Source organism: Elephantulus edwardii, unplaced genomic scaffold, assembly GCF_000299155.1.
Source record: "Elephantulus edwardii isolate Elephantulus edwardi_28Jun2011 unplaced genomic scaffold, EleEdw1.0 scaffold00033, whole genome shotgun sequence".
NCBI lineage: Eukaryota > Metazoa > Chordata > Mammalia > Macroscelidea > Macroscelididae > Elephantulus > Elephantulus edwardii.
In genome coordinates, this window is record NW_006399783.1 from 16,624,636 (window position 1) to 16,633,955 (window position 9,320).

Sequence of the window (9,320 nt, forward strand, 5' to 3'; positions counted from 1 at the left end):
AGGGAGTGAGATGCCTCCTACCCTGTTTCTATTTTTTTAAGGTGTGCTTTGCTTATTTAAGGCCTCTTTGAATTCCAAATGAAATTGGAGATTGCCATTTCCATCTCATTGAAGAAGGAAATTGGTATTTGTATTGGGATTGCTTTGAATGTGCAAATTGGTAGTATTGCCATTTTCAAAATATTGAGTCTTCTTATGCATGAGCAAGGGATATTCTTCCACCTTTCAAGGTCTCTCTTTTTTTTTTCAACTTGAAATCTTTTAATGGCAATAGAGTTACAATCACCCATCTACGTATCCTAACATCTTAACTCCAAGGATTTTCTCAGCATTGTGTATGGAAGCAGTTTCTCATTGCATAATTACTAAAATGCTTTCCCCCGCTAGAAATAAGCAAGTTTCTTTTCTGAGGAAAGAATTATTTCCTTCTCCTCCGATAAAAGGCTTCTATTATTTTTTATAATCATTTATCAAGAACTAAAGGTGAGGGAGAAAAGTGTGATGAATTTAAAAATTCTTTTTCCGGGAAAGATAAAATTCCTTTGCACAAATTTATAAGTGTCGTTGCTGGTGTAGGACTTACCATACTAAGCAATCAGACTGGAAATCAAATGGAAATCCTTTCTCCATCTCAGGAATCAGCATTATTTCAGAAACATGGGGTTTGTGAATTGGTTCCTCCCCAAATCAAGTGAGTCTCTTTCAACCAAATGATCTAGATCTGGAAGTTAAAAGTCAACATGCACCATGTTGTGCACGAAGTCCAGCGTCTCCTTTAGTTCGAGCCCATTTTTGCAGAAGGGACAAGAGAGAGGGAGGGTAGGTGTCACGGCCACCACAGTGGCCTTGGGGCAGGGTCTGCAGCGTAGAGGGGAGGAGTCAGCGTCAGAGACACCTGCTTCAGCCCAGGGTGGGGGTGGAGTCGGTGTCTGTGTGGAGTTGGCATCTGTGTGGAGTCAGCGTGGGGCAGTCAGTGTGGGCATGGGGCGGAGTCAGCATGGTGTGGCATGACATGAGGGGAGGAGGAACACCTGCGTGGGCACAGGCGACGTCATGGCCTGCAGCAGGTCCACGTGGTGGTAGTAGAAGAGGTAGGCTGTGCGCTCGTCCGTGGGATTTTTACCACCATGGTACTGGGTAATCACTTTGACTGTCTGGTCATCGATGTGGAGCCAGCCATTCAGGCCAATCTGGAAGACGTCCGTGGTGTAGTGGCCGCCCGTGGCACTGTTCCCTTGGTGGTAAACCACTGCAAATAGTCTTATAGGTCCTGTGGCATTTGAAGTTCTTATTTTTGACCCCTGGAGAAAGCAGTTCTTTGCTGATTTCTAGGTCCACAGGATACTCAATGTTTTTAATCAGTTTCTGACAGCTGCCAGTCTTCTTATAAACGAATCGTTTCAGATGTAACACGAGGACAGGAGGGAGCTTCTCCAAAGTCACTCGGCGACTTAATCTCCACCTCCTGCTTGGTTTTTGTGGTGTAGCCCTGTACAGACTCTCTGGCCACTAGTGTGGATCTTGTCGGACTGGATATCCGGTTTCAGCTTGAAGAAGGGCTGCAGCGTGGCCAACTCCTTTGAGCTCTGCTGGTAAACCACAGACCTGATATGCCCACCAAAAATGTCAGTGATGGACGTCTGGACAAAGTCCGCCTGCCGAGTGACCGAGGTCTTGCTGCCCTGTCCCGGTTCTTCCTGCTCCTCGTCGTTCACCAAGGGGCTCTGGGATCCATTGGAGACACTGAGCTTTTCATTATTTGGTGAGATAAGTTTCTTTAGATTCAGCATTTCCTCGTGTATTCCATTGACAATAAAGCCTAGGTATTCCTCAGCGTCTTCCTGCTGGCCCTTTTCAGACAATCTGGACTTGATGGCCGTCATGAGTCTATAATTATACGTGGGCTCGAAGGTGGCGCTGAGGCGATGTCCCTCACGATTTTATCCCCAAGAGCTTGTCTGAGTTTTGGAGGTACTGGCATGTTAGTGAACTCACTAATCAATTGAACAAAGCTATCTATCATGGGTGTGGACGTTCAAGCCCGCTGCACTTTGGAATACACAGGAATGGACATCAGGTGATACATGGTGGGGAGGGGCAAGCAACCAATGCCTGCAAGGTAGCATTAATGTAGCACAGTTTCCTTTATTGATCAGCCCATGGGGTTGCAATGACACTGGTTTATGGATCCGGGTTACAGTCTCCAGTAACTCTGTGATCTCTATGGCTACAGGGTCCTCCGAAACGGGAACAAGCCCATCTCTGACTTCAACCTGCTTTTCAGACACCGGGACAATGTGATAGGTGGGGAATACTTGGTTTCCACATAAGCCATGGGTGAGGAAGAAGAGGGCTTGGAATCATGGAATAGACTGGCCCATGACTTGGTGGGCTGGCTGGGGGGAGTGGAGCCAGCCACCAAGGTCAAGGGGTCAGCAGGTGGCTGCACAGGTTCAGAGTCCGTGCTCTCCACCGTGTGCACCTCTATCCCGTTGGCAGCTGGGTCTGCACCAGAGGGTTCAAGTACTTGTCCATTAGCAATACCAAGGTTCTCAGTAGTATTAAGTCCCACACAAGGCTGGGCCACTGTTGTCCTTGCTAGGCCATCCCTGGCAGCCTCTACAGGGAAGCAGGCTTGCTCGAAGTCAGGGAGGCACAGCTCTGGCTGCCCAGCAGTCCTGGCATGGCTGTCCAGTGCTCTAGGGAAAGGCCCATTGGGCAGAGAGCCACCCACAAAGTCTAGGTAGTCCTCAAGGCTATTACAAGTCCTGGGGGTGACCAAAGGGGGCACGTCGCCCAAGAACTCTGTGTCCTCTGTGCTTCCTCTGCCTGGGGCAGGCAGGTGTGCATGACCGTTGACCAGGGCCTCTGTGGGAGTGCTGCCATCGCTGCCATCTTTCAAGGAACTGTAATACCCAGGTAGTCCTTTCTTCTTCTATTTACGTTCCCTTTGTCAGAGACCACCAGAGACCCCATCATTTTCCCACACTTCTGTCTCCATGTTGGAACTGCTATCCAGAGTAAGCGGAGATCCTGGGTACTGGCATTCAGAACTGTAGTTTGCATCCTTATCCACGTCATCGGGGGTCTTTTTGGAAGCAGGAAAACCTAGAATAAATTCCGGGGTCTGAGCTTTCAGTGTGCTGGAAATACTGTAGCTGGGGGCTCTGGGCCCAGAGTCTTCTGGTTTGATTATTAACTCCAAACTCAATTCTCTGGTATTCTTGCCCATAGAGGAGTTTACCTGCAGCCTGAGCACCACACAAAACTACTCCATTGTAGGCAGGAAGCTAGAAGGAGGAGCAAGATGTCGCAAAGAACTGAACTCATCAGGGCTGATGTCTCCAAAAATATACTGTGGGCTGCAGAGGGCCATGGTGGCCCATTTCAGGCAGCCGGGTACTAGCCAGGTGCTAGCTCACAGTACCCCTGTGTGGGCCTTTTTGTTTCTTGTAATAATGTTTTGTAATTTTGTTTGAATAGATCGTCTGTGCTTCTGGTTATGTTTACTCCCAAGTATTTATTCTTGTGATTAGCTATTGTTAAGAGTATTGTTTTTCTTAGCTCCAATTCTGTATTTCTTTGTCACTATAGAAAAATCCAATTGATTTTTGTATGTTGATCTTGTATCCTGCCACTTTGTTGAATTGGTCAACTATGTCCAGTAGTTTTCTTGCTGAGTCTTTAGGGTTATCTAAGTATATATACTATCATATTATCTGCATATAGAGATAATTTTACCTCCTCTTTGACAATTTTCTTCACTTAGCTATTGCTAAGACTTTCAATACAATATTGAATAGGAGAGGTGATAGTGGGCATTCTTGCCTAGTTAATCCCTCTCCATTGAGAACAATGTAGGCTCTCAGGTTTGCATATATACTTTTTACTATGTTGAAGAAATTTCCCTCTAATCCTATTTTGTTGAGTGTTTTAATCAGGAAAGGGTGTTGAATTTTGTCAAAGTCCTTTTCTGCATCAAGTCATAGGATTGTGTGGTTCTTGTTCTTTGCTTTGTTAATGTGATGAATTACATTGATTGTTTTTCTTATGTTGATCCATCCTTGCATACCTGTTATGAATCCCATTTGGTCATGGTGAATTTTTTTTTCAACCTGTATGCAGAGCAGATTATCCAAGAGGCTGGGCTCTATGAGGAGCAGCGTGGCATTAGGATTGGTGGACGATCTATCAACAATCTGCGTTATGCAGATGACACAACCCTGCTCGCTGAAACTGAGGAGGACCTCATGCACTTACTGCAGAGGGTCAAGAACTGCAGCCTTCAGTATGGACTGAGGCTCAATGTCAAGAAGACAAAAATTCTCACCACTGGACCAATCGGTAGCATCAGGATGGATGGCGAAGAGATTGAGATTGTTCACAGCTTCAGTTTGCTCGGCTCCACGGTCAACACTCTTGGCACCAGTAGCCAGGAAATAAAAAAAACATACTGTGATGGGAAAGTCTGTTGTTAGGGACCTCTCTAAAGTACTCAAGAGCAACACTGTCTCTCCGGAGACTAAGGTGCGCCTGATACAGGCCATGGTTTTTGCAATCATTTGTTATGCATCAGAGAGTTGGACAATGACTAGGGAGGATAGAAGGAGAATTGACGCCTTTGAGCTGTGATGCTGGAGAAGAGTATTGAATGTACCATGGACTGCCAAGAAAACAAACAGATTCATCCTAGAGATGGTTAAACCAGGCTGCTCCTTGGAAGCAAGGATTCTGGGGCTTTGTCTGACATACTTTGGACATGTTGTAAGGAGAAACAGGTCTTTAGAGAGGGACATCATGCTGGGTAAAGTAGAGGGACAGCACAGGAGGGGAAGACCCTCTATGAGGTGGATTGATTCAGTGACTGGGGTAATCGGTATGGGTGTGTCAGAGGCAATGAGATTGGCACAGGATAGAGCAGGGTTTAGGGCTGTTGTACATAGGGTCGCTATGAGTCGCAAACGACTCGACGGCACATAACAATAACAACAACATTGTTGGATTATACTGGCCAGGATTTTATTCAGGATTTTTGCATCTATGTTCATGAGAGATATTGGCCTGTAGTTTTCTATTTTTGTGGTGTCTTTACCTGGCTTTGGTATAAAGGATATATTTACTTCATAGAATGATCTGGGAGAATTCCATCTTTCTATATTTTCTGAAATGTTGTTTCATGCATTTCATGTGATAAGCTTTTCTCTTAAGAACTACAGTGCTGCCGGGCCATTTTGTCAGCAGCTCTAGGTGGAGGGCCGGCTGACACCTAAGGCGAGAAGATGGTAGCTGCGAAAAAGACAAAAAAGTACCTGGAGTCCATCAATTCAAGGCTCCAACTTGTTATGAAAAGTGGGAAATATGTGCTGGGGTAGAAGCAGACTCTGAAGATGATCAAGCAAGGAAAAGCCAAGTTGGTCATCCTCGCCAACAACTGCCCAGCCATGAAGAAACCTAAAATAGAGTGCTACGCCATGTTGGTTAAAACTGGTGTCCATCACTACAGTGGCAATAATGTTGAACTGGGCACAGCATACATATAATACAAGAGTATGCACATTGATTATCATTGATCCAGGTGGTTCTGATATTATCAGAAACATACCAGAACAGACTGGTGAAAAATAAATCCTGTAATATTTCTCATCAATAAAATTGGCCAGAATTTATTTGCGGGGGGGGGAAACCACAACAAACTACATTGCTCCGTAATGTGTCAGCTGAACAGAGGTGCCATTGGTGCTAGCCTCCATTGAGTCAGTACCCTACTGGTGGTCACACTTTGCATGATACCATGACACATTGCTTGGTCTTCCATGGCCTTCATGATCTGTTGTGCATTGAAGTGCAATGACATAAGTTTGTCATCGGTTGATTTTCAAAAGTAGATTGCCAGGTCTTTCTTCCTAATCAGTCTTGGTCTGGAAGCTCTATTGAAACCTATTCAGTAGGTTCATGGCAACAAAAATGTCATCACTCACTAAGAGATGGTTGTTGAGATGGTGTACTGATTAGGAATTGAATTTGGGGTTCTCACATGAAAGAAGAGAAGTCTCCACTCACAGCCCCCATCCAGAACTGTAGATAGTCTGACATTTGTCCTGTAGTTCAGCTATTTATGACTTTTGATGCCAAGGAGAATGAGGAGGAGTCAGGAGAATAAGGAAAGTTCTACTTTTCCTCTCTTGCTTTCTGTTTCTCTTAACTTCAGTGCTGGCTGCTCAGAAAAGCCACCAATCATCAGCCACCTCCATCTCCACCCCCCAACCAGCCCCAACTCCTCATGAGCCTGTTTAACATTATACCACTGAGGTGCATAAAACTCACAAAAGTTTACGGCGTGTAAATCATGGTTATGTCCCACCCCAGGCCTCAGCGCAGAAAGCCCTTATTCCCTCCTAAGATTCATAAGTGGAAACAGCTTCTCTCTAGTGTTAAGAAACTTTTAGGAATTGTAGCAAATTTTTGAGAAGCAGGACAGGCCTAGTGACCTCTCTCTTAAAGATTTTCTTAAAATTTTAGACTTAGGAGGTTCATTGTTGCCTTAAGGGCTTTTTGAAGGATCCGTAATAAGGGTTAGTCACAGTAGATAACCACAGATAATAAGGTAAACAATGAAAGATAGTTGCCATTGAGTCAAGCCCAAATTGTGGTGTCCACATTTATATCAGAACAGAACTCTACTCCACAGAATTTTCAATGGCTGGAGCCCTGGTGGCGTTCTGGGTAAAGAGTTGTGTTGCCAATCTAAAGGTGCAAATCCACCAGGTGTTCGCTGGAAGAAAGATGAGAAATCTCTTCCTGGTGGGTTTATAGCCTCTGAAAATTGACTAGAGAGTCAGTTTTGATTCAACTTAAAGGCAAGGAGTTGTTGCTGAGATTTTTTTTTTTGAAGCAGATTACCAAGCCTTCTTCTGAGATGCCTCTGGGCAGACTAGAACTTCTAGTTTTTTAGATGGGAGCAGAATAAATTAATTGCACCACCTATGGACTCCTGTTGTTGTTTTTGTTGTTATGTGCTGTCAAGGTGCCTGCAACTCATAGCAACCCTGTGTACAACAGCCCTAAACTCTGCCCTATCCTGTGCCAATCTCACTATCTCCAACACACCTACCCCCGTTACCCCAGTCACTGAATCAATCCATTTCATGGAGGGTCTTCCTCTCCTGCGCTGTCCCTCCACCATCCCAAGTATGATGTCCTTCTCCAAGGACTGGTTCCTCCTTGCAATATGTACAAAGTATGTCAGATGAAGCTTCAGAATCCTTGCCTCCAAGGAGCAGGCCGCCTTCACCCTCTCCAGGACAAACCTGTTCGTTTTCTTCGCAGTCCATAGTATACTCAATAGTCTCCAACACCACACCTCAAACGCATCAATTATCCTTATATCATCCCTAGATAATGAAATTTTAGAGGTCAAAGCCAGAGGTCTTCCCACAGAAGCAGTTTATTGTCTCTACAGGGAGCGCTGGTGGCCTAGTGGCAAGAAGCTGCAGCTGTGGTGCAATTCCGAAAGCACAGGGTTTTATGCCATCAGCTGCTCTGCGGGGCAATCTCTGCCAGTGTTATTAACTACCTTTGAAAACCCACCAGAAGGTCAACTATCGATTGGATCTGACTTGATGGTATACAACAACACAACACACCACCTTTTACAACACCTTCTTTCTCAGTACCACTATTCCCTGTGTTTGTTAGGTGCTATCAAGTTGAATAAGATTTACAATTACACTCTGAACCAAAGACCTGAACCCTGTGCCGTTCTTATCATCTCTGACACACTTGAGCACATTGCTGCAATTGCTATGTCAATCTTGTTGAGTATCTTTCTACCTGACTATCCATCTCTCCAAGCATGATGTCCTTTTCCTATGCTGTAGTTTTCTGTTTTACTTTATTTCCCTGAAAGTACTTCCACAGAAGTGATGACTATCTCCACCTTTTCTATCTTGCCAGTTCTTAACCTATGGTTCACAAGATAGCTGAAATATCATCTTTTAGTGTCCTTCTGCAGAGTTCGCATGGACTATTGTTACTCCTGCAGCTTTTCACTCTTTGCCTTCATCATATTTGTTTTTGCACACTTTTCTCCCCTAAAGAATATTAATTTTTATGGGTTTCATTTCATTTTTTACTTATTTTCCTAAATTATACTTTATACATTCCATGTTTCAGTTATTAATAGATGCTTTAAATTGTTGTTCCTCATTTTGAGTCTTGTCACCTCAGCAAATGAAGAATCTTTGTTAGGTAAAAGCTTTACTCCATCTGCATTTCCAAGGTAAAATTCACTTTAAGTTTTAAGGTGGAAGGTAGACCTTCCCCAGTTGAATTTTAAGTACTTTCAATATAAAGAATTCATCTTAGAGCATTACATTGTACAATATTCTGTTGCTATCTATAAAAGTTTTCAAAAGGTTCTTATTTCAGAAGTGGAAGGCCAGTCCTGTGTCTCAGTCAGCCTTAGTCTCGAAGCTCTGCTAAAACTTGTCTACCAAGAATGATCTTGTTGATGTTTGAAATGCCAGTGGCATAGTTTTCAGCATCATAACAACATCCAGGTCATCACAGTACAGCAAACTGACATGTGATTCCATATAGCATGGGATGCCAAAAGAACAAACAAAAATTTTGGAGCAAGTAGGATGCTCCTTAAAGGCAAGAACACCTCAGTTTGGAGCAAGTAGGTGTTCTTTAGAGTCAAGAATGGTGAAATTTCTTTCTACATACTTGGGGTTTTTGTCAGGAGGGTCCAGATCTTGGAAAAAGACATTATGATGGAAAAAGGAGAGGGTCAGAAAAAAAATAGAAGACCCTCAAGAAGAGAACCTGACACAGTGACTGCAACAATGGAGGAAGAATAGTTATAAGCAGACACTAATGATTGGACCATAGAATGTGAAAAATATTAATATAAGAAGACTGGACATTGTTAAGAAAAAAATGTACCTCATAAATATTGGCATATTAGGTATTGGCAAAATGAGTTGGATTGGCATGGAACATTTTGAATCAGACAATCATATGATCTACTATGCTGGTGAGAAAAACCAGGGTCACTTTCAAAGTTAAAAAGGTCATTTCTAGATTCTTCTCGAAACTCAATATTGTGAGCAACAGAACAATATCCGTACACATACAAGGAAATTTGGTTAATACCACTGTCATTTAAATATATATACCATAAACCAGAGCCAAAGAGGAGGAAATAATTTCTACCAACTCTTGCAGTTTGAAATCAATTGAACATGCAGTCAAGATGCCTTAATAATAATGTTGTTGTTGTTTGCCTTCGAGTCGAGCACTACTCATAGTGACCCTAT

General features: G+C 43.6%; 2 pseudogenes; one reads left to right on the forward strand and one right to left on the reverse strand.

Moving 5' to 3' along the window:
• Positions 1–992: 992 nt before the first annotated feature.
• On the reverse strand, positions 993–3,376 carry LOC102845250 (annotated as a pseudogene).
• Positions 3,377–5,279: 1,903 nt separating this feature from the next.
• LOC102875888 lies at positions 5,280–5,625 on the forward strand (annotated as a pseudogene).
• Positions 5,626–9,320: the final 3,695 nt, after the last annotated feature.